Source organism: Pongo pygmaeus, chromosome 16 (assembly GCF_028885625.2).
Source record: "Pongo pygmaeus isolate AG05252 chromosome 16, NHGRI_mPonPyg2-v2.0_pri, whole genome shotgun sequence".
Classification (NCBI taxonomy): Eukaryota; Metazoa; Chordata; class Mammalia; order Primates; family Hominidae; genus Pongo; species Pongo pygmaeus.
The window spans coordinates 22,262,367-22,283,127 of NC_072389.2; the positions used below are offsets into that span (position 1 = coordinate 22,262,367).

Below are 20,761 nucleotides of genomic sequence, written 5' to 3' on the forward strand. Positions count from 1 at the left end.
ACATCAACAAAATTAATGGGGCCCAACTCTGTACCTGCCATGACCAAGTTTTAAATTTTTCTGTAGATAGGCTGTTCCTTCCAAAGCTTAGAGATTAAGCATATATATATATATATATACATATTTTTTTTTTTGAGACGGAGTCTCGATCTGTAGTCCCAGGCTAGAGTACAATGGCACGATCTTGGCTCCCTACAGCTTCCGCCTCCAGGGTTCAAGCGATTCTCCTGCACCAGCCTCCTGAGTAGCTGGGATTACAGGCACGTGCCACCATGCCTAGCTAATTTTTGTATTTTTAGTAGAGATGGGGTTTCATCATGTTGGTCAGGCTGGTCTTGAACTCCTGACCTTATGATCTGCCCGCCTCAGAATCCCAAAGTGCTGGAGTTACAGGCATGAGCCACTGTGCCTGGCTGCATTTATATGTTTTTAATTGAAGCCACTAGACCTCAGCATGTGGTCTAAACAAAGCCTGTTCTCCTAGTTCAGTCCATTTTCCATGATATCAGGTTCTCCCAAGGATGAACCCAAGAGGTTCCTGTTAGCTGAAGACGAAGTGAAAGGCTGACAATGACATGCAAATTTAGTAGAGCAAAGAATACGCATTTATAGTAGAATAATACATGAATTTTCTTCCTTTCTACCGTACAAAAAAAATAATGCTTACAATGCAGGTACATTAATTTTATATTAAAAATATTCTTAGGTTGACCTCTGATGTTTTGCTTTTGTACCTGCAGTAAGCCTTAAGGCATTTGGCATTCCCATTTTCACAAACCTAATTTAGTAGACTAAATGGCTATGCTAAGCATTTCACTTGCTTTCTATTATTCTTTGGCTGTAGACTATCACATAATGTGAGTGTTATTGATTTTATCCATGTTAATTTCTCCTACCACGTACTATAGCAAGCTATACCTTTAGCATTATTTTTTTTTAGGTTTTTGGCTTATAGGAAGGTATCTCCTAAACCATAAAACTTATCCCATATTATTTTCTTTTCTCACAATTTATTTATTGAGCTTTGCTGTATGTAGCTTTTTGAAGTAGATTTTATAGTTTAGAATTGTTGCTTTCCGTTTTTAATCTTTCACTCTTCATTTTTATTGAGTTATGAATTAACTATCTTTATTGTAGTGGTAAAACCATTTGTAATAGTCATAGTTTGATTGAGTGTACATAAATAAATAAAACCCCTACGTTAAACTGGGAAGTGACATCAGCCTTTTTTTATTTTTTCATTTAAATTCTGAAAATACATGGAGATGAGTGTCCTTCATTTCTACCTTAAGTGGGTTGTTACAACTGAAGGTAATAGGGGCAGTCAGTTAGCACAAATCAAATGGGCAGCTACACACAAAGAACATTTTAAAGATAAAACATGGGTATTTAGAAGGTTGCTTCCATATGTGCTATAAGTTATGTATGAGTATGGAGGAAAGAAGACAGTAACGACTACCTGGTAATCATTTGTGCTCTTACAAAGAAGGAGCAGTGGCTCCATAATGTCCCCAGAATGAGGCAGCAGTCTGTCACTGTAGCAAATGGTGAGAGGGCCCTTGAGCTAGCAGTCTGGGGCACATTCTACAACCCCTTTCCTTTGTGCTATAGATTCAACTTTCACATATGAGAAATACTAAAGGAATTTTCTCAGCATTCACATAAAAATAAGAATAAAGATAAAAAAGGAATATATCAACTCTTGTAATCACTAGAAACGTGTTGCTACAAAACAGATGAAAAAAGGAGTGAACATTTATACATTCCAACATAAATTGTAAGGGTGTAATATAACATAAAGAGACCATGAAGTGAAACGCAAGAGCATGGGGAAGAGATAGCCAGAAAGTGCAATAGAAACTGGCAGAATCCATGAAAGAAATAGGATTTAAAAACAAAATCATTGTAGAGAAACAGAAAACTAAATTGTAAAGAGAATGAGGGAGACTGAACCCCAAATAATGTAAGGGTTGTAAAGGGTGTAAGTGAGAAAAAAATATGTAATGAGTCCCCTCCCCTGTCCAAAAATCCAAAAACTGTGAAACATAGGATAGAATTAGAAAAAAGTTATTGCCTATATTAAGCCAAGATAGATCATCATAAGCACATACATTTACATTACCGTGTAGTATATGCTTATATATGTTTTTAGAATGTTCACCTCCAAGATATATCCCTGTATGGGACTAGGACTTTAAAGATTAAGAAAGCATTATTTGGGGGCTTAAGCAAAAATAGTCAACTTAGAGAAAAAGAAAATCATTTTGGCATCAGAGTTTTCCACAGCAAAAGTTAACACCAGAAAATGGGGGGAAATATTGAGAAAGAAGAGAAGGGAGAAGCCAATGGTTATCCTTATCCTTGCAAGATATCTATCAGCTATAAAGTGTACAGTTATAAGCACCCATAATTGCAGGGAACACTGTTTACAGAAAGTTCTTATTAAGAGATTTACCACAGGACAAACTTCAATCAACCTAGTTCTGAGTAGGTAAAATACTACCAGTAAGGCAAGAGGTAAGCACTCAATGCGTCATACATGGTGTAGAAAATGTAAAAAGATATTTTACTGATGATTCTGATAATGTACAAATGATTCAACTGTAACAACTAGGAGGAGAGAGGAAAAGAAAGGGGAAAGTAGGAATTAGCTCCCTGATTGCCTCATCTATAATAGTTGAGAGCAATGGGTTCATTTTAAATCTCAAAATTTGCCCATTGTTTAATGTATGAAAACATTAAGTGGCACAAAGGCAAATATTAAGAAATATCCTGCCGCAAAAATCAAATAGTTCAGGAGAAGTTGAGAAAGTGAAAACAGCATAGAGTCTAATGTAATTGCCACTCATTGTGGGGAACCATTAGGTATTATCTAAATAAATGGGGAAAAATATAAATGCAGGTAAAATTACAAAAATAACAAGAAAACTACATCTTTCTTATCAATAAAGATAAATTATCATTTAACAATAATTTTTAACAACAATATATTAAATATAAAATATTTAATAATAATAAAAAATACTAAATTTTACGATACATATACAAGAAATACACCAAAATCAAATAGAGCCAAATTTTTTTTAAATAAAATGGTCAACAAATACCAAACGGACAAATGCTAACAAATGAATTATCAACCTACTTTTATTCTGTCTTCTCCTTGCTTATTTTTTTAAATTCCTTTTTAAAATTTTGTTTAGATGCTTTAAAATTACTCTTTTCATATTATTTTCTCTAATAATTCTAACCTTCTGGTTCTGTTTCTCGACATTTATGCTGTTTCTATCACAATATCTATTTTCCTTGAGTGTTTTCTTGGTGGTGGTGTTCTTTTCTGGTTTTTGTTTGTTTTGTTTGTTTGTTTTGGTTTTGATTGAAAGAAATAGAATAATGGAAGCTCACGCTACTGCAGGGTGCTTCTCCAGATTTTGCCTATCACTCATAATTCTACTTTCATTTACTTTTCAGATTCCTCAGTTAGTTGCTTATTGTACTTTTCATAGTTGTAGTTGTAATCAACATGTAAGATAGGCTACAGGGAGCTTATCCTGCCACAAAATACTGGAAATCCATCTGTTTTTTCTTAAAAAACGTCATTTTGAACTCGTAATTTGTAGGAAGGAATGCAGATTTAGAGGCATACATTTTCCATGACATGGAAAAATCATTTAACAATGTTAAGTCTCTATTTCAGCAAATACAGAAAAGATATGATTCACAGGACAAGAAAACTGACAGTTAACAACTTACATGGAAAGGCATTTCGACAAATAATATAATCCATCCTACTCCTAAGAGAGGAAAATTTATATTAATGAAACTTCTACCAGGTATCACTTTCACCTCAGTTAATCCACAAAAATTAAGTCAGCAACATTTTGTGATAAACCATATCCAAAAGAGTTGATTGATGAAATGTCATTAATAGAACAGCAGTTATCCATCATTCAGTAAAAATTCATCAATCACCCATACACCAAACTTAATTACATCTTATACTAAGCACATACACTACACTGAAAATTGTCAACTTCCGATGATCTAAAAATGTCTCTTCTATGACCATGTGATCACACTGAAATAAAGAATACAGAAAATTCATAGATGGTCAGTTAAAAAAAAGCTTCCGTGAAGCAATAAACTTCCCTTAAAAATGCCAAAATAATAACATAGACTGCATAATATAACACTCATTTTACTGACATAATCTGTTGAGGCATTTTGTTAATCAAATACTTTCTTTTGTATATACTTATGTCATACTAGAATTACACATTTTCTAATGAAATACAAAAGCATAAAAGAATCGTATTCATAAGTTGATTTTAATAATTGTCTCCAGTTCAATATTACAAACAAGTGTAATTATGGTACAAGTACAAAACAAATGGTGATTAAAGCATGTCAGAAAACAGATGTTCCTGCATACAGATGGACAATCCAATTAACACTTCTCAAATAGAAAACAGCTATTTACTCCTTACTAATGAATGATATAATTATTTATCATTAATGCAGCTTGGTTTTTTAATGTCTCCATGAAGAGCTTAAATGTAATTTTCCTAAAGATGCATTTGGGCCGGGCGCCGAGGCTCAGGCCTGTAATCCCAGCACTTTGGGAGGCCAAGGCAGGCAGATAACGAGGTCAGGAGATTAAGCCCATCCTGGCTATCATGGTGAAACCTCTTCTGTACTAAAAATACAAAAAAATTAGCTGGGTGTGGTGGCGGGCGCTTGTAGTCCCAGCTATTCGGGAGGCTGAGGCAGGAGAATGGCGGGAACCCAAGAGGCGGAGCTTGCAGTGAGCTGAGATCGCGCCACTGCACTCCAGCCTGGGCGACAGAGCGAGACTCCGTCTCAAAAAAATAAATATAAATAAATAAATAAATAAATAAGAAAAAAGATGTATTTGGATGGTTAATGTATTTTTAATGTATATCATCTATTGTACTTAAAAGATGATCAAATGTGCTGACTCACTCAGTGTCTATGTTTCAAATGCAGGACTTAAAGAACAATTTGCCATAAGCCACTAACTTATTGTTTTCTTTTAAATTATATATCTAACACGCATACGCACACACACACATACATATATATACAAAACATTAATAATGATGAAAATTTTGAGCATCATGAAGAATAGTATATATGTAATATATGTGGTTTTTTCACAAGAGTTTTCCAACTACTCTACTTTTTTTTTTAGTAGAATACATTAGATACTACAAAAGAAATGAAAACAAAATGATGTGGAATAACATGTAAACAATAGAAGGAAGTTTTTGAAGATTGTTACAACACAGCTTCCCTAGCTAATAATACCTGAGAAAACCTGCACATGTGGCATATCTGTGTCGCTACCTTTTAGCACATATAAAGGGTTTATTAATATTTCTTCATTGCGTTGATGGGATGAATATATAAAATAGTGTGTGTAAATACCTAGACCTTTGCTGGGTGTATAGTAAATATTGTGTTAAAATAGAACTCTTCTATCTTTCTACAGAAATACTTTATGCAGTGATTACTTCTGGCTGTGATACATAAAAACAGGAAAATCTCAATAGAGAAAAAATATGTGTTCATGATACATGATTTGGATTTTTCCAAAGAACGAAAACTATGAATTGGGTTGCAAGGATTTCCTGTTAAGACAACAGTAAGAATAAAGACATGGAGTAGAGGATACACACATTGAGTAGGCTTAACAGGCCTGAGCAAAAGATGCACATAATGAAATGTCACAAGAACATACTAGAAATTCCTCTAAGCCTGTTGTGAGAGCCAAAGAAAATACATCTGGATTTGACTGTTGATAATGAGGAACTTCTGAAAGGTTGACCTATAGAAGTTCTGAAAAAATGCTTCTAAACAAACCAGATTCCTTTGTCAAATAGATAAGGGAAATTATGAATATGTAATGCCACTTTAGAAATTTCAAATGCACATTAACAGAGCAACACCAAAAAGCAAACCCCATTTAACTTTGTTTAACCTAGATTTTATGAACTTATTTACTAAGCAACTCTCCCATCTGTATTTCCCTACTTGTAATACTTAGTAAGAATCACTATTTTGGTGTCGTTGGAATTTACTTAGAGAAATACAGACTAACCTCTGCTTTAAGAAGACAACTCTGGCAGAACTATCAAATGGAAAAAGGAGAGTTTAGATGCTAGGAGGCCATTATAATAGCTCACTTGAGAGCTAATCTGTGCATGACTCTGATGGGAGAAAATAAAATTGAGAAAAAGGCCTGCATTGGAGGCAACAATCCTTGGAATATGATTGACTGTAGAAAATAATGAATATGGAAGACCCAGAACAGACTTTAAAATGTTAAGCCCAAATGACTGTCCGATAGGTGGTATTGTAATGAAAATTGGAAACTCTGAAGGAAGAACAAGATTCTGAGGAAAAGACTAATTTTGTATGTGTTGAGCTTGAGGGCCTGCTTTGGAACTAATGGGCAGCTGAAGATTTCATTTCATGTCAAAGAAACTTAATTTAAAATCCAGCAAGTACTAAATTCAGAGCTAAATGTGAAGGACTGAAATATGAACTTGCCCACCATGTTAGAGAGGTTTATGAGAGCTCAATGCAGAAATGCCTCTGAAGTGGGAAAATCTATAATTTCTCTGAAGAAGCACTGTCTGTGCTCTGGAGGTCAGAAATTTCCTAGACTCATGCCCTCGTTAGAGCAGATCCAGAAGTCTTTTAGAAATGGAATTTTGGACATGCCCATATGTCCTCTGAGCCTGTCCTTTCTGTCAGAAGTCATGCAGAGACCCAAATGTCAAAAAGGGACACATTCTTTTGTTGATGCACAAGACTGTGGCATTCCAGTCTCTTTCTGAAAATACATTATTGGATTCTTTGCAGCCAAATTCTTAATAAATTTTGGTATTGGAGACTAATATTCCATGAAGAATTACCTGAAGCATGAGGAAATCATCCCTTTAGATCAGTGGATTTTTTGCTTTAATTTTTAAATTGACACATCATTGTACATATTTATAGGGTATAGGGTGATATTTTGATTAGATCAGTGTTTTATAGCATGTTATGTAAAGCTTCTGAGAAGAGTCAGGGAGCATCTTAGAAAGCAAAATGGAGTCTGTAAACAGACATGTAATGAAAACTCAGCAAATATTCACGCACTCCCAGATATTTCAGAGACTTCCAGTTATGTTGGGATCACGTGGAAAGATCTAAGAGACTCTGAGGTGAAATGCCATGAATCACTCTGGGGCTGAGGCAATAAAAAGCCCCTGCCTCATTCCCAAGTTCTCTCCTTTTCCGCTTCCAGTACTTTGAAGGTTACATGCAATGTGTGTCATAGGTTAAGGCTAGAGGAGTTTATTCTGACTGACATTGAACTTTATGGGAGCAACCAACAAACTTTGATTTGATTGAGCCATTGAGAATTCAAGCTTAGTATCTTCTTGTTGCTGCTGCTGTTTACCAACACAGTGGGATTTCTACAGGGCTCAAGAGGGCAGATAAATTCCATGTGAACCAGAATGTCTCCTGTTGGGCTTCTGTATAAATTGTGCTGATGAAAAATGTTAAGCAGATAAAAATTTTAGAAATTCATTGCTCCACACTGTATCAATGCTATTTTTGTCTCAGTTGAAGCCATCCTAAAATTATATATTTAGTTCATACTATCTTCAATAGAATTGTTTTTACCAACTTGCTTTTTGATGTTATAGATGAGCCTTTTGTAATTCTCAACTGAGTTCATACACAAATGTTATTGAGTCTATTGCCCACCATGTTAGAGAGGTTCATGAGAACTCAATGCAGAAATGCCTCTGAAGTGGGAAAATCTGTCATTTCTCTGAAGAAACTATTATAGTTTTAACAGAATGAATGATGGAAAATAATAATATAGAAAATCATATGAAGGAGTAAGAAAGATGGGGCACTATTAAAGGGATTATTTGATGGCAATAAGGATGAAAATGTGTCATTGAAATTCTTTAGGTTTCACATAGAAATCGCACCAGTTTATCCCGGCAGACATATTGTTTAGAAGTGTTTAAGAAAAGAAATCTCTGAATCATGCTTTACATTGTTTTAGGTCATGGGAACTAGTAAACATGTTTCACTATGCAGACTATTAGTCAACATTTAGATCATGCGTTTCAATATAGAATGTCAAATTGTGAGAGGAGAATGAATAAATCTAATTGTTACAGTCACTCAGCTGACATGCTGAAGTGCCTGGAAAATTTCTCACATGAATAATGGGTGAAGAGTCAAAGAATGATTCGTTTGGGGAAAAGAAGACCTGCCGGGTTTTGGAAAGGGTACGTGTATGCATTTAGTAGTGTTTAGGGTGGTAGCTCTATGGTCCTGGCCTTCACATATTTATTGGGCTGCCATGTATTAGGTGGAAACACAAAACTGTCATTACTTTGTAGGACAGAAAAGGCTGAATACTGACAATTTCATATGGTTCCACCTAATAGAATAGGAAACAGAGTTATCTCTGAATTGTTTATCTAAGGTAGAATTTGGGGAAGTACTTAGAATTTATAAAAATTAAATTTTAGACTAAAATATATAGATATATCTAGAGTTGTTCAAAAATGAAAATAGAGCTGAAATATCAAGTGCTATAATGGAGTTCATATAAGAATTCCATGCTTTGTATTTGAGGTTGGATATGTGCTTTTTCTTTATCCCTTTCATTTATATGGATCTAATCTTCTATAATGTTTAAAACATTTTGATAGAGATGTTCTTTGGTGTTCTTTTTTCTCTTGATTTAAAGATCTGCTTTACAACCAAACAGTAAGATTAAACAAAACAAAACAATGCCCACGGCTTCATGGTCACTCTACGCATTTAGAAAGGCCTCGTGCATGACCTATTATGGTCATCTGGAAAGTCTTTGTAATTTTTTATCAAAGGGCTCTACATTTTCACTTTGTACTGGGCCCTGAGAATTATGCACCCAATCCTCAATCCATGGTCTTCTTAAATTCACATGCGGATTAGAATTATAAAGGTACATTAATTCTAGGCCATCAAAGGCTAGCTTATAACTTTCAAATTACATTTGGGAATTGTTCTTATATAACAGCATTTATTGCTCCAAAGATCATTATGTAATAACTACTAAATAATCTATATGAATGTACATTTGGGAAACCATGAAAACTTTCTCAAAGAGCTCTGCTGTTTTAAGTAACAACCATAAAATATTTCCAAAGGCATAAATAAAAATAATTACAACAGAAAATCTGAGAGACAAAAAGAAAATCTATGACAACATACCAATGCAATTTATTGAAAATAGATACACATGAAACAAAGAATAAAGAACAGCAGGAAAATGTGCCACTATTGTGGTTACAGCTTCGAGGCAACACATTAAAATGCCAACCAGACACAGGTGGCAACAGATGTATCTACCACCAAAAAATAAAGTTAAATTAAATCAAGTCAAAAATTTCACATGAAGTAACTGTTCAACGAAAATGAAAAAGAATAAAAATCACATCTGCTTACATGGCAATGAAACATGAAAGATTCTGCTAAAAGTTTATGTTGAAAATTAAGAGGGAGGTGATCTATGCACACTCATCCAAAAATAGAAAACAATGAATTAGTGGACCAATGCCAATGTTAATTTTGAAAACCTGAAAAAGAAGAAAATTAAGATATGGTTGATAGGTTCTCTACAATATAGCAAGAAAACTCTGCTGAAACTCTAAAGGATACAAAGTCTACTCAATTTAATAACAAATGGCACATTTCTTTTTCTTAAAAACATATGCATAATCTGTGAGTGCATTTTCTACTTTAGGGACCATTTGAATTAAAATCCCTAAGTTCTTATGAATGTTTTAGAAATATGTACAGTAAATGAATAAAGCCCATAGTTATTTAAGGATAACATTTAAAATTATTTACTAAATGTTTAATATTAAAATAATAGGACATGCCGTCCAGTCATAATCAAAAAAGCCAAGGTGATTATGGAGTATTGAGGCTGAAAAGAGCTAGATCTAAATCAACCTATTCTGGACTTCACTGTCAGTGAAAAGAATTGAGAGGAAAATTTTCAAAAAATACTTATACTTGTGAGATTGGTGATGAGAAACAATCTGTGAAATATTGCCATTTCTCTGGAGTAAAAATTTTAAATGATTGATTAGCACGATGTCCCTTTCTCTTCACACTTACATCTTTCTGATTTGCTCCTCACATCTCAGGCATGCTGAGGCTATAATGTCTTTCCATCTACCTTAGGTTTACTATTTTAAAATTGATTTTTGATGTTGTGAACATGAATTGTGTATTAATACAGGAGAATGGGGTGTGTATTTCTGAAAGTCCAGAGTTGTAGGGGCAAAGAAGAGATTTCTGGAGTCCCCTGTGTGCCTGCTTACAGAGGTTTCCTTCCTGATATTGTCAACTTCCAGAATTCTTGCTCTGGCTCCATTTTAAAGCCCTGACCACAGTTAAGTGTCTTTTCCTGACCCTCATTTATACTACCATGAAGCTCCTTTGTAACATGAAATGTGCAATGTGACCAATTGTTGGCTGTCCAGACAAACATATGTTAGGACTTTTCACTCTGGCTTCATGCTGAAACATCATTCACATTTAGTAAAGGAAGGGACACTCTGTTAAACTCACCACATTCTTTACTTTCTGGAGTCATACAGAGATATTCCACTAAGTCCTTTTGCTTGATCTCATAGAGACCATCCTATGAAAACTGAATTAATATGAAAGCAGGTAGAGTGAATATTCATTTAAGTCATTTACAACAACATCCAATAGTGTCTCCAAGTGGAACAGATATTTAGAGACCAGTTTGGCAGGAGATAGGATGGGGAAAAAGAGTGGCTGATGCATGCTGAGAAGTAGTAGGAACAATCCAGTTTTTAAAATATCGTTCTTCTTGTTAAGAGTCTGTTTATCAGGTTAAACACAGTCAAGTGATCACTCAGTCGAGTCTAATAATTCAGTAACTGAGAACAGATGGAGAATACATGGATATGTGTCTGTGTGTACACTCACATGCAAAATCAGTTGCCCTGACTTTATCTTACTTACATCAATCAATCTATTTATTGATTTTGATAGGAAGAGTATGTATTTTAGATACCTCAAGAATATCTCCTGAAATACTTCCATATTCTTGCCATTTGAAGAATCTTTTTAAAGGAAGAAAAATAATTATTAGCAAAGAATCCACATTCCCAGTGGCTCCATTTTCATCTCCTTAATCCAGTGTTAAAATTCATGGCTTGGGAAAAGTGGGATGTTTACAATGCCTTTCTATGCCATTCATCTATACCATTAGTTTTAATAGCCTGTTCACTTGAACAATTTCTAAGTATGTGGTAAAAGAAACTAAACTAAAATAATAATGCATTATATTTGAAAACATCAGTATCCTGTACACAAAACTTCCATAAGTAGTTCTTCCTAGATTGAAACTAGAACTAATCCATTTCCAAAAAAATCTATATTTTTCTGAAGACAAAAAAAAATGTTGCTACAGATAATTGCCATGGGCTGCAAATATTCTAATTCATCCAATATTTCTCTCTTGTTGCATGTTGTATAGATAAATATAATGCATCAATATTAGGATAGCATATATTTTATTAAATGTTAATGCAGAATTCTAAATTTTCTAGCATTCACAGAAAAGCAAGCTGCTGATAATAAGTAGTATTTAAAGAGAAATCTTATCTACTACAATGAATTGAGAAATCCAGGATATTAAGACCACAAAAATGATTGTTTAGATGATTTAATTATAGCACAACAGGCTTTTCTGCTGATAGTTATAATTATGTTTTAATAACCCAATCTCAACAAACATAACTACAGTACAAATGATGAGCACAAAAATCCATCTCATTTGTAGCTCAGACTAGTATTTCAAATGTAATTTCTCTATTAGTAATTTAGTCTGATTTTTATAATTCGTTAGAATAAATCAATAACTGACTTAGAAATCACTTCTATGATTTTAAGTATTTTTCCCCAGAAACATTAACAATACCACAAGCATTAAAATGTTGAGAAATATTTGTATATGATGATGTCAGTGGATGTTCCTTTCCTCAGCTAATAAATTCTAGTATAAAGTTTTCAGATCTGTACACAAAAATGGATCATAAAAATATAATCATGGTAGAAACTATGTAGCAATTTTATGAATGTGGAGAAAGAGTTCAAATAGTACTTTTCTACTGTACTGTGTCCATGCAAAGCTTCATTCAAACAAACAAAAACAATACTGAATTCATTATGTTACAATCTTTCAGGACACTGCATTTGTTCACACTCTCCCCTATCTCCATCTCTAAGGGACAGATATAATTCCCCACTCCTTGACTTTGATCCTTGCTGTGTGACTTTGCTTAAGCCAAAGGGGTATCTCAGAGGATTTAAGGCAACAGAAGCCTGACATGTTTTTGCACAGGCAGGTTGCACTCCTGACTTTCGCCATAACAATAACATGCTTCAAGTACCCGGGAGGGCTGAGGAGGATAACAAATACATGGAACAGATCTGGACACCAGCTGCAGCTTCAAGCCAATGCCAGCCAAGCCCAGCCTAGATCAGCTGAACTGTGTCTGACCAGAGGTGCACGAACAAGAAAGGCAACGCCGTGGACCTGGGCCAGATGGGCAGCTTCTACATCGGCCTGGGTTCCCGCCTCCACTGCAACATCTTCTCCTACGACTACTCCGGCTACCGTGCCAGTTCCGGCAGGCCCTCCGAGACCAACCTCTACGCCGACATGGACGCCGCCTGGCAGGCCCTGCGCACCGGGTGAGGGCGGCCCTGGGGGGAGCTCAGCCTGGGCACACCCGAGAGGGGACCAGATCGGCGGCCGAGGGGAGGGCCGGGCTTCCCCGGGAGGAAGGTGGGCGGCCCTGCAGGAGGGGAGCCACAGTGGACGCATGCGGCCAGAGAGCCGGACAGGTGAGCTCAGGCGTGCGGGTGCAGCCTCCACACGGCTAAGGTGTGGCCAGGAGGTCCCCCCACACCCTGGCCTGTGGAGCCAGGCTCCCTGGGATCCCCTGGCCTGAGGACAGGAAGGGGCTGAGCTTGTCACAGGGGCGTGGACACCACGCGGCTGGAGGGGGTGGGTGGTGTCGGGGGGTCTGTGCACGTGTGGCTGGGAGCCCACGGGCCGAGGCAGCACTTGGGGCCAGGTGAGGCGAGGCTGCTGCATCGAGGTCCCGAGGCCTGGCCCATGAGGCCCTGTGGCTGTGGAGATCGGCCATCCCGGGGCAGGGCCTGCAGGTTCAGGTGCAGACCCCCAGCACACACCCGAGGTCTGGGCCAGCCTCGATTCCAGATCCAGCCCTCCTAAGCATCCAGGTCCCCAGCCCTGCGCTTGCTTGGGCCCTTCTCTCGTGTTTGAGCACCGCCCGGGCCAGTGCTGCTCTGGACCAGAAGACCCGCGTGGGCCTCTGGAGGCCTTTCTTGCTCGCCACCCACTGGGGCTGTCTCCTCCTGGCCCTGCCCTGCTCAGCCCAGCCCAGTGGTCTGACCCGCTCCTGCAGGGGCCAGGCGCAGCTCTGAGAAGTCAGAGACCCTGGGGAGGTAGGGTCCTCATTGCCTTGGCGATATCCCAGGCAGTCCCTGCTGTGGGCCTGGAGCTGGGTCCCCTGCACCACCCTGGCTCTGGGGGGCTCCCGGCAGTGTGGGGCGCTGAAACCAAGCACCACTTCATGCAGCTTCCTCGGCCCCCTTCTGTCTCTACTTCCCGGGGCACCGGCAGAGTCACATCCACCATGGCCAGCTCTGAGCTCTGTCTGCTCGGCCTTCTGTCCTGCTGCCGCTTTGTCCTGCAGGAACCTCGGCCCAGAGCCGTGATGGGGAGGCCAGATCGCACTCAGGGCCTCCACTGAGGATGTGTCTTGTTTGATTGTCTGAGTGGTGACAACCAGGTGGCAGCTGGGGCTCCTGCCTGGAGCAGGTGACAGGGCTGGGCTGGCTCAGCACACTACTGGCCTTGGCTGCCAGGGAGCAGGCCAGGGAGGCTGAGGCAGAGCTGGGACCACAGGCACAAGCCAGGCAGCATCCTTTGGGCCATGGGTGAGCAGTGAGCTGTGGAGTGCTGCCAGGAGGCTGGGATTCCAGGCCAAGGAGGGGGACAGCCCTGCTGGTGGAGTCCGAATGCCAGGCAGACGGGACGCACACCTGCCCATGCTCCTGCCTCGCAGGAGGGCATCTGCCTAGGATCAGAGCCTGGAGCGTGTGGGAGAGTTCTTGGGGTCGCGGCATCGACTGGGTGGCAGGTGGGTCCCGCGTGGTTGGGACTGGGCACGAAGAGGCCTTGGGACTGGTGCTGGATCAGCTGGGCCAGGGGCCGCACACCAGTGACCTGGGGGTGGGGGTGGCCCTGGGTGGGAGCTGGTGGTGCTGAGGTGGCCGAGGACTTGTCCACTCCCAAGAGAAGGCGCTGGTGGGAGGAAGTGCTGCCCCCGCAGCCGCCACTCTCGATGCTGACCTGGGTTGGGCTGGCACCTCATTGGGCATGGGACTCCGAGAGTCCAAAATTGGGTGGAGACATCTGGGGACACAGCTGCCTGAATTCCTCATGGCCAAGGGGGTGGGCAAGGGCTGCAGGGAGGAAGAGTGTACCCTGCCCCGGCCAGTGTACCAGGAACGGCTTTCTAACCTGGGCAGGAAGGCGTGAAGCATTCAGGATGTGGGGGGGCACACAGTTCCCAGTGTGCGCCCAGGAGTGACCAGGAGAAGGAGAGGCGCCAGGGCTTCCCCTACCCTAGCCCGAGGGGGACTCCCTAGCCAGCATCCAGCAGATCCTGGCTAGGAAACACCAGTGAACCATAGCGCCAGGGAACAGGACCAGGCCGCCGGCTCCGCCCACCGCTGCGGTGTTGGGGGACTGGGGGTGGCCCTTTGGACTGGTGTGGAGCCTGGGACTGACCCACTGACTTGGCTGAGCAGGGAGACTGGAGAGTCGCATCCGGAGCTGGGCCCGGGGACGCCCGCTGGCGGGAGGGGTGCGCGCGAGTCGGAGGCCGCGGCTGACCCTGCTCCGGTGCCGCCAGGTACCGCATCAGCCCGGACAGCATCATCCTGTACCGGCAGAGCATCGGCACAGCGCCCACGGTGGACCTGGCCTCGCGCTACGAGTCCGCCGCGGTGGTGCTGCACTCGCCGCTCACCTTGGACCTGAGCGTCGCCTTCCTGACACCAAGAAGACCTACTGCTTCGACGCCTTCCCCAAGTGGGCAGGCTGGGGCGGGGACAGGGGCGGTGACGGGGATGGGGTCGGGGACGGGGGCGGCGCCCGGGCCGGGCGAGGTCTCACCCGCCCCACGCCCCTCCCGCAGAATCCAGAAGGTGTCCAAGATCACGTCGCCCGTGCTCATCATCCACGGCACGAAAGACGAGGTGATCGACTTCTCGCACGGGCTGGCGCTCTACCAGCGCTGCCCCAAGGCGGTGGAGCCGCTGTGGGTGGAGAGCGCCAGGCACAAAGACATCCAGCTCTACAGCCAGTACCCGGAGCGCCTGCGCCGCTTCATCTCCCAGGAGCTGCCAAGCAGAGCGCCTAGCGGCCGCCGGGGCCCCAACCGACCGGACCTCAGCAATGAGGCGGCCCCCGGACCTCATCCCGCACCGGCCTCCCAGGGGCTGCATGTGGACCCCCGGGGGGCTCGGGGGATCCCGCCCCGACCCAGGGGCCGTGAAGGATGTACAGGCAACAGAGCTACGCACTCCTTTCCTTTCGGAAGTAAGAAGAAAAATCGTGAAAACGGAAATTAAAGATTTAAATTTTTTTAAAAAAACACAATGTTTATTAATATACCCCAAAGTTTTTTTTTTTTTTTTTGAGACGGAGTCTCACTCTGTCGCCCAGGCTGGAGTGCAGTGGCGCGATCTCAGCTTACTGCAGCCTCCGTCTCCCAGGTTCAAGCGATTCTCCTGTCTCAGCCTCCCGAGTAGCTGGGACTACAGGCGCGTGCCACCGTGCCCGGCTAATGTTTTGTATTTTTAGTAGTTACGGGGTTGCACCGTGTTAGCCAGGATGGTCTCAATTTCCCAACCTCGTGATCCGCCCGCCTCGGCCTCCCAAAGTGCCGGGATTACAGGCGTGAGCCCACCGTGCCCGGCCGTTTTGCACAGATTTTTTAATGCAAAATCATGGTGGCAATGGGTAATGGCTACCAAGGTGCCCTCGTTCAACAATCCTCTTATTCAGTCATCACATCTACTATGTGTAAGCCATAATATCTTCTAAAATGAATTATAACTATATTCTAATTGTTATTTCATTAAGTAATCTCTGCTAGTTTAGTCTCTATTTCATCTCAACGGAATGCCTTCTGAGTTCCCATAATTGTGACTAATTCTCTGAGACGACATCAGAAATATCACTATAAACTATGAAACCTACAAAGGGGATTCCTCTTTTTCCTTTTTATTATAAAGATGCTTTTTTGTTTGTTTTCTGCAAGCAAGCATGGTCTTAATCAATTTTGTATGCCCATACCTAGGAGAGCCCCTGATTCATAATAAGACCTCAATAAGATTTGTTGAATAAAGTGCAAATATGATTTTCAGCTTTCCCTCACCACTTTCTTCAAAACAGACTAGTTCATAACTGAAATAGGCATTGTTTCTAGAAAACAGTCACTCCAACTGATCCCCTCGTTTAATCATTTTTGTACTGCCTGAATCTATCATAATACCTGGCACATAGTGGGTAAGTAATCAATATTTGTTCACTGAACTAATGGATGAGTGAATGAAACAATACAGGCATTTTAAAATTATAATTCAAGATTGAAAGCATATTACTTGTCATTTGAGTGATTTTAAACAGTTAAGTATATGATAATTAGGAAGATTTACTTTCCTGCTTCATTTAAATTTTAAATATAGTGATCAAGGTAATTACGATTTTCATTCATTTATTCAATAAATGTATATTTAATATTTTTTATCTCACATGATAGATTGATACTGGTCAAAGACATTACAATGGTATTATACATAAAGATTTGTTTTAAATTTATAATATCTTGAAATTTTTCTCTTGTTAATCCACAAAGTATATTTATAGGTTGGGAAATAAACTTTTTAAAATGTTAGATAATGATATTTTTATTTTCTATTTTATCTTATTATTATTATTTTTGACACAAGATCTCACTATGTCACCCACGCTGGAATGCAGTGACATAATCATGGCTCACCACAACCTCAACCTCCCAGGCCCAGGTGATCCTCCTACTTCAGCCTCCTGAGTTGCTAGGACGACAGGTGCCTGCCACCTTGCCCGGCTAACTTTTTAATTTTTTTTTTTTTTGGTAGAGATGAGTTTTCACCATGTTGCCCAGGCTGGTCTTGAACTCCGGGGCTCAAGCAAAATGCCAGCCTTGGCCTCCCAAAGTGTTAGGATTACAGGCATGAGTCACCACTATGGGGCAGATAATGATAGTTTTTCAAGAATCGGTAAAACATTGTCCTTCAATGAATTAGTGCAGAAGCATGAAAAAAATCTATTATGAGCAAATCTGTGAAACAGACATTGAAGTTAGTATTCTAATAAGGCTTTGTGCTTTTTGATGACATAAAATAATTTTGCTATGACAATACAGTTACTTAAATGAGAAGTATGAATAACTTGCTTTGATATGTTTGTGGTATGTTTCACTTATTTTTTAAGAAGGGAAATTATTAAATTGAAACTATATATGTAAAGAGTGCATATCAAGTATTTTAAAAGCCTGAAGAATTAGGTCTTCATTTCAAGAATTATTAAGTGTCTTAAGAACATATTTATTTTCTAGAAATATTGAGCCTCTTCTTGTGTAATGTGATTCTTTTAAAAATTTTGAAAGGACTTTCTTATTACATTAAAAATGAATGTATACAGTAAGAAGTTACTAGGATAGAGTGAATTTAGCAGCTATCTTGCTTTGTTATATGTCTTATAAATTAAAACTATATTTTCATAATTAAAAGCCAAGCTCATTTGCTTTCATAAGACCAAGAGAAAAGGAGTATTAAATGAAGTTAAATTAGATTTTACCATCTTCTTAATAAATTTCAGGCCTGGTTTGATAATATATTCCCAGATACATAATTTAAAAATGATCCTTTGGCCGGGCACAGTGACTCACGCCTGTAATCCCAGCACTTTGGGAGGCCGAGGCGGGCAGATCACGAGGTCAGGAGATCGAGACCATCCTGGTTAACATGGTGAAACCCCATCTCTATTAAAAATACAAAAAATTATCTGGGCGTGGTGGTGGACGCCCATAGTCCTAGCTACTAGGGAGGCTGAGGCAGGAGAATGGCATGAACCCAGGAGGCAGAGCTTGCAGTGAGCCAAGATCACGCCACTGCACTCCAGCCTGGGCGACAGAGCGAGACTCTGTCCCAAAAATAAATAAATAAATATGAATTTAGTGACAACTGGTTATAGTTTGGAACCTCATTTGTGAAATAAACCGTATTTCAAAATATTTTAAGCAGGAATACATTTAAGTTTTAGCCTATAAATTACCAGAATTTGTCCTAGTCACCTAAATAAAAAATATAAAAGTTCTACATTTTAACCTCCTTTCAACACTTTATAACCAGAAAACCCAGCAGATAAACAGCTCAAGTCTTACTGGGAAATGATAACATATAAGATCAGCAGCATCCGCATAAATAAATTTTTATCCAACACAAAACAATTACATACGCTTTAATCAAAAAGAAATTACCAATGGCCAACCCCAATCCCATTACTTTCAAAAAAAAGTCCTCAAACATTCCTTTCCAGTTGAATGTACACTGATTGAAATGGTTGTTTTATGCAGACAATTGATTTTTTTAAATGAAATGTCTAATAGGGAAGTCAGTGCAGTACACTACCCATTCCAGACAGCAGCCTTCCATTGAATTTACTCAGACAAACTAATTGCTGAATTAGTTGACCATGGAAAGTTATTGAGGGCATATCCAGCACTTTCTTCTGAACCAAAACTAAATCTGTTTTGGTCACTACTGCATTGCTATTCAAAATCAAGAACTGTTCGTCTCTCTGGAATATAGTATAAGCCTGGGGAGGTGACAATGTTATGTAATGGAGTTGTGGGGAAAGGAGTGAGTGTTGTGGCATTTCCCCGACCAAGGGAAAGAGTCTGTATTAGTTCATAGAATCAGCTGACATGCTATGCTCAAAGAATTCACAATTAGCAATTGACCAATCAATTTTGATTAACTCATTCTGTATGACTATCATAGACTATTAAAAATAGGAAAGCGTGTTTCTAAAATGTGTTTCATAACAAGCGATTTAATGATAAAAGCTTCGACAACTTTCAGAATTCAAAAATTCCGAGATACTAATATCTTTAAAAACTCCTGTCATTGTGTGTGTGTGTGTGTGTAAACACTACCTGTGTAATCATCTATTGAGATTTAAATTAGAATATTTTCTCAATGTATCACAGTTCTAAAGTTACTATTTATTATATTGGTATCCTAGGAACAGAGTGAAAAAAGGCAAAGAGGTAATTTACCACAGTCTTTTTCTACTAAAATCAGAGTGTCTCTCATCTCTGCCTGAATCCACTACATTGTGATTACTGAAATACGTATTATAGAATATCTACTTATTTTGTGGATTTAGGCAATGATTATGATTATTGCTTTTCTCACATCTAAAAATCAAATTTATATTATACATGAAGACATTTTGTAAAGAAGTTTTGGTCTCTATAAAAATGAATACTTAATAGAAATGTAATATTATTTTATGTTATTTGAATTGTTAAGTTTAAGAAAATAAAATGTTTTTTAAATCTATTACTTTTAACAACACTGTAACATTTATTGGTTTTGGAATAAAATAAATCCAGAAAATTGCTGTGATATTACTTTTTATGTTTCTTATTGAAAGTAGGTCAATTAATTTCTAAGCAATGGGGCATTACAATTGTCAACTAACAGTGCTCAAGCAGTTAGGATTTTAACTGCTGACATTTTCTTTGAAAAATGATAGATGTCATTTAGTGTTTAAAGATAAATTGCTGCATAACTGTGACTTTTTTGCTGATAACTTTGCCATAAGCAAACATAACATGACCAAGAAGTTTCAAAGTAAGTTTGCTAGGTGAGCAAATCTAAATTAAAAAGGCTCTCATATTTCCTCAATCAGATATACTAAGACCAACCAAATGTTGTTTTCAATCTATAGTACGAAAGGGCAATTGAGTCTGACTCAAACATCTGAAAAAGTTAATGTTAACACTTAGGAATATGTCTCCCTGTAGGAAAATTTTCACTGGCCATGGGCTATACCACATTTATCGCAGGTGATTTTCAAAGGGACAAATATTGCCCATTTCAGAAATAGGTCTGGAATGCAGGAAACTGCCAGAAAGTAACTGTGAGAGTTTGCACAATGGCTGACCTGGAGGAAGATGTCAGAGTCACAGATGGAAAAGGGAGGTGCATGACTCCCCTCTGTTGCCAAGATTCCCAGTCTCAATTCAGAAGGATTTGCAGAGGGGGTGAAGGAACATTGAAGTTTCTGAGATATTCCTTAAGGACCAAGCTATAATCCAGTTATCTATTTACATCAGATCTCAGCTTTTTTTTTTTTTTGAGGAGGGTGTGGGAGGGGATGTGTGCAGAACATACATATAGGGCTTGCCCTAAATGATGAAATAAAATTGTATATGCTATGACCTCTCTAGGAAGCCTCTAAACTTTTCTTATAAATTGT

General features: G+C 39.4%; 1 pseudogene; it reads left to right on the forward strand.

Moving 5' to 3' along the window:
• Window positions 1–8,258: 8,258 nt before the first annotated feature.
• On the forward strand, window positions 8,259–15,798 carry LOC134738322 (alpha/beta hydrolase domain-containing protein 17A-like; annotated as a pseudogene).
• The last annotated feature ends 4,963 nt before the right edge of the window (window positions 15,799–20,761 follow it).